General features: G+C 41.5%; 1 non-coding gene across 1 annotated transcript; it reads right to left on the bottom strand.

Moving 5' to 3' along the window:
* Positions 1-354: 354 nt before the first annotated feature.
* On the bottom strand, positions 355-456 carry LOC111813155. Its single transcript, XR_002818480.1, has one exon. It is a non-coding gene; the product is annotated as a U6 spliceosomal RNA (small nuclear RNA).
* Positions 457-5,795: the final 5,339 nt, after the last annotated feature.

The following is a 5,795-nucleotide window of genomic DNA, read 5'->3' as shown; positions in this document are numbered from 1 at the left end:
ATTGTAGATCCTTTGTCAGTGTCAGCTATGTGGATGAGTCATGGCCATTGCTTGGCCAATGTGCTCTCTGTGAAAGCCTGAGAGAATGTTTTCTCTTCATGGGACTCTCCTTAGGCACACTCTACATCATCAATCACTTTCCTCTTTGGCCCTATAATCTCCTTCATCAGGAAATTTGAGACACTACTGACAAGTTCTCATATGTCCTGAGTATTAATTGACCTTGGAAGGCTAGGGCCAAAATGTTGGCTTTCCTTGTGGACCTCCTTTTTCTCTAATTTTGGTCTGCAGACTTAGGTTGTTAACCCTCTAGAAGACAACCTTATTGTTATTCCCATACAACCTAGGCTGTTAAAAAATATGGAATGCTTCACGAATTTGCGTGTCATCCTTGCGCAGGGGCCATGCTAATCTGTATCGTTCCAATTTTAGTACATGTGCTGCCGAAGCAAGCACCACTACTTTTTCAAAATGTGATAAATGCTTAAATCAGGCATCTAATTAGCATTTACTGTGTGGAGTCCAAACTTTCCTTCTTTGAGTACAGGCTGTCCTTTCTGACTCAATTCTAATAAATATAATGTAACAATAATACTTCATGACTTCAGAGACTTGGCCATAGCATCTATCTTCCTCTTTATTATGACTTTGTTGTGACCTTGTTTCTTATTTGTTACTCTTGCTTGCTCTCCAAAGCCAGACACCATCCCTTGAGAAGGAGAGGCCGCACAGAGCAGCCACACATATTCACAGTACCAGCCAAAGTCCCCTCCAGATGCCCACATCAGCCTGCAGAGATGTGAGGGACAGAGTCTATGTGAGACTCATCCGGTTGATCTCCAGAACCCCAACATGATGATCATTAAAAATATGTTGTTTCAGAGTAGTTGTCATACAGCCGTAGTTACTGAAACAGTCTTAATGTATTGCTCATGGTAGTAGACAAGTATAAGGACTACAAAAATAGGACTTGTTCTTAAGAGGAACACATTAATTCCAGAAGGGCAAATGAAACAGCTACCTAGCAGAAAGTGACTAGCAGAAAACTGCCTAGTACCGTGGGAAAGGTATATGATAAGGAATCTAAGGGGAAATTTATTTTTAGTCACAGTATAGATATGTGATCCTTTAAGTTATTGTCAGCTAAAGAGAGAAAACACTCCAAGGAGGAAGTGACATTTGACTTGAGGCATGATTTAAGGACAGATAATATTTCTGCTTTCCTTCCCTTTCCCATTACCTCTACTGCTCTTTCAAGATTGTGTATTTTTGGGCTCGGGAGATGGATGGACAGTCTAAGTGCCTTCCTGGCAAACACAAGGACCCAGGTTTGATCCCCGTTACTGCATGCCATGCTGGCCCCAGAACCCCCAGTGAGCCATACTGGCCACCAAAATCAGGCGTGGTGGCATCTCAGTGCTGGGCAGGCTGAGACAGGATCACGACTCTGAGCTGCATAGTGAGACCCTGTACCAAGTAAATAAATAAAAGATTGGATAGATATAAATATGACTGAAAGAAAAACACAAAATTGTATCTATCTTTGTCTTCCTACCAGTTCATGTTTTTCTCCTTTATAAGGTTGTGTTGTGCAATGTGAAAGTTAAATTAGTAGAATGTAACCAATTCAACTTCCTGGTCTACCTTCTCTAAGTTCTCTCCCTTCCCACTCCTACTACTCCTCCAGATTCAGAGATTGCGATAGAGATCTTTCCACTTCAAGTTACCGATCCTACCCCTTCTTTTGGGATCTTGATTAATCATCTATCATCCTTCATCTCCTCCTTCCCTTTTCTTTGCACATAGAAGTTCTTTCCCTCCATTTTATATATAAGATACTCAAATCTTCCTCGTTTAAAAAAACTTCTCAAAATCCTGTGCTCTCGTTTTCATGCTTTGCGGAGCTCTTGTCTACATCATTTCCAGGCTATTCTGAGTGATGATTTAAAAGATGGCTCCATGTGCTGACTTGATTTCCTGGTGTGGTGGTCCTTGAAAGCCCTTTGTCATCTGGCCTCTGCCCCTCCTGTTCATCTGACTCTGTTCTCTTAGCTGCTATTAGTGACCTCCTCCTTAGCAAACCCAGTGGGAGCTTCTCCTGCATCCTTACAACCTCTCCCTAATAAATCCCACTTTCCTAGATTTGGCTGTCACAAATTGTGCTGCTATAAATATAGGTGCACATATATCCCTGTGATAGGATGTTTTCAGTTTTTCTGGGAAAATTCTCAGAAGGGGCATAGCTGGACTGAATGGGATAGCAGTGTCTCCACCTCCGCCCTCGGGATGCTGCCCCTTCCAGGGTCTCTGTGCTTAGCTTTCCTTTTCAGGCTGTCCCGTGGTCTCTGGCAGCGCACTTGAGACATTCTGCAGCATTCTTTCCCAAACTCTTGTAATCCTATGCTGCCTGGATGTTTTCCTCCCCATCTTTATTTTCCACTTTGATCTCTGCATCATTGGCAGCCAAGTTTCTATATCTGGGTATCTGTGCTGAGTGAGAGAAGAAATTTCCTTCTGAAACTTGAAAGCTCTCTGGAAATCTCAAACCCACTCTGCCCCAGACTGAACTTTTCGTTTGTGGCTCAGCTCTTCCTTCTGTATTCCAAATCCTGTGTGACCACAGATCGTGATATGTCCCATGTAATACCAAAGAACATGATTTCCTCTGTAGGTGTTAGCCCAGTGACCACCGTGCTTGCTTAATGGGCTCATGAAGAAAGCAGTTGCGGGGCAGGGGTGGAGAATATGCATGGAATTTTCCTAGCTAACCTTGTCCTGGCTAATGCTACTTCTTGGCTCTCAATGTGCTACCCACAGAGACCTCCACTGGCACTCTGCCACCGACTTGGTCAGTGTCCATTCTCCAAGTGGCCAGGCAGCCCACTTGTGGTAGCTTGATTATATTAGTCTCTTTCATCCTTACTTAAATAGACACATGGTGGGTGTTGTTTTGCATTTCCTGCTTAAAGGCTTCTATCGGTGTCATCCGTGGACTCGTAGGGATCCTTCTTGCCATCATGGCATCCTGCTTAGTGCTCACTGTGTTCACGGAACTCATTTCACAGCGTTGGAAGTGCAGCAACAATGTTAAGCCCATGGAATTGCCCAGCTGTACCTTTTACCCCAGAACCAGAAGTGGCCAGCCTAGTTGGACTGACTTATTGAGATTCAGTTATGCCAGCAGTTGGGACAGAATGTCCTGAAAAGAGACAGTTGTTTTACAGGATGCAGGACGTGTGGCCATAGCATCAGAGAGGCCGTTTCCCCTTGGCAGATGCACAGAAACAAGAAACAAGAGTGCGTTTATTAATCTCTTCACAGAGTACTCCTTGTACCTGACAAGTTGATCTTTGCTAACCTGAAGTCAGTCCCCAGGGAGGAAAGCCTTTGTCCGAGGTCCCAGCATTGGTTCACTGAATTGGAAGAGAAGATTGACAGTTGGTCATTTGAACTTTTATTGTTAAATGTATAGGTCCAAAGTAAGGAATTACTTTTCTGGCTGGACTGATTGACTCCAGCTGTCAAAGGAAAAGTGAATTGTTGCCACACACTGAGGACAAGGAGGGTCATGTGGAATCCAGATGGTGTTCTGGAGTATCCTTTAGAGTGTCACAACTATTTAAAACTTAAAGCTGGGCACAGTGGTGTAAACCTGTAATCTCAGCACTTGAGAGTCTGCAGTAGGACTGTAGGTTCTGGGACAGCTGAACAACTTAGTGAAACCTTACAGTCAATCAGTCAATCAATCAGTAGATCTGTGGATATAGCTCATTGTAAGGCCCTGGGTTCAATCCCTGGTACTACCAACACAAAACAAGCTCTATCAACCAAAAAAGGCAGGACAACTGAGGACTCACCCTCCTGAATTGAGAGTTTTAGATTTGCCAGATACAGAATGAGCCAAGCAAGCTTCTGGCATTGGCGAGGGATGCACAAGACAGAGCTATCCGCTATGGTCTTGAAGCAGCTGCTGAAATGAGGACTGTGGCAGCTTTGCCTGTCTTCTTCACTTATATATTCATGTGCATTGCTATCTTTTTCCATTTTTATTATATTTTTATTAGTGTATATTCGTGATACAGAAGAAGTATATTCGTTGTGGGGAACTGGCATGTATACTACTGCATCCCGGTCATTCTTCCCTCCCTTTCCCTCTCCCTCTCGCCTCCCATCCTCACAAAGTCCCTCTCCCTGTTTCCTATCATCCATCTTTTATTTTGCTTGTTAAATTATTTGTACTTTGAGTTTCTTATACAACAGCGAGGGTATGGTATTTATTTAACCTTCTGTCACTGGTTTGCCTCACTGAGCATTGTGGACCAGAGGTGTGTCTATTTCCCTACAAATGATTTAGTTTATCCTCCTTTATGGCAGAGTAGTACCCCATTGTGTATAAATACCATTTTCTTCATTCTTTCATTTGTTAGCATCCAGGCCACTTCCATAATTTTGCTACTGTGAGCTGGGCTGCTATGAACATGGGCATGTGTCCGTCACTGTAATCTGATGTCTTTAACTCTCTCAGAAAGATACCCCAGAAGAGCTATACCTGGGCCAAGTGGTATTTCTGTGGTTAGTTTTTGAGGAATTTCCATACCTATATCCATCATGGCCGTACTAGCTTACGTTCTCACTAGCAGTGTAGAAACATCCTGTTTTCCTTACATCCTCACCAGGATTTGTTACTGTTTTAAGTTCTTGATGAGGGTCATCCTTTCTGGGGAAGACAGAATCTCGGTGGCATTTTGATTTACATTTCTCTAAGGAAAAAGACATGGAATACTTTTCTATCATTGCCCTTTTGCACTTTTCCTGTGCAGTGTCTGTTCATTGCGGGTGTCCATTTTCTGATGGGGTCTTTTATCAGGGGAGGGGTAAATGTATTTTGAGTTCTTTATATATCCTAGAAATATGTCCTCTGTTCAAGACTAGCTGGAAAAAATTTTCTCCACTCTGTAGGTTGTCTCTTTACTTTGTTGGTGGTTTCTTTTTCTGTGAAGATACTTTTTTTATTATTAATTTTATTGAGAAACAAATAGCAATGAGACAGTTTCAAAACCGATTAGTAGGACAGTTTCAATAATTAACACATTGCATATTGTTGTCTTTGTAGTGATTATTCACAGTACAAGATGCAGACATGATATCCTGTCCAAATACTATTAGTACAAATCTTCTCATTGAATTAAGAGAAAGTAGCTTTATAACTATCCGATTTTGTATGTACAGAAACAAAATGAGGCTTATCCCCTTTTTTGTTTAGTTTTGTCAGAGATGGGTATTCTATTGCTATTTAAATATTGTAGGTGCATCAATTCAGCAAAATACTCCAATATAGTCCAGTAGTCCATAATAGTACTGAGTTATCTGCAGGACTGGCAATGTCAGAAGTTGTTGACTTGAGTCTTTTACAGCTCAGCATATTAATATAGCTTTACGTTTTATACTTCATTTTTATACTAGATGTCTTTTATGACCCCATTTGTTGATTGTTGGTGTTATTTCTTGTACAATTAGTATCCTGTTCAGGAAGTCATTGCCTATATCTTTAAGAATTTTATCTATTTTATTTACCAGCAGATTCAATGTTTCTATTTTTATATATAAGTCCATTTTTATTTTTATACAAGATTATGGTGCTTATTAACCCTACACTAAATCTTTAGATGAGAAAATATCTATTTGAGCTATCATGATTTTTCCCCCCCAGAACCAGGGATTGAATTTAGGCCCTTGCACTTACGAGGCAAGCACTTATTCTACTGAGCCATCTCCCCGGCCCCTTATAATGAAAT

Source organism: Octodon degus, unplaced genomic scaffold (assembly GCF_000260255.1).
Source record: "Octodon degus isolate 3935 unplaced genomic scaffold, OctDeg1.0 scaffold00167, whole genome shotgun sequence".
Classification (NCBI taxonomy): domain Eukaryota; kingdom Metazoa; phylum Chordata; class Mammalia; order Rodentia; family Octodontidae; genus Octodon; species Octodon degus.
Note: the sequence above shows the minus strand (reverse complement) of the source record. Positions and strands in the feature narration are given on the sequence as shown.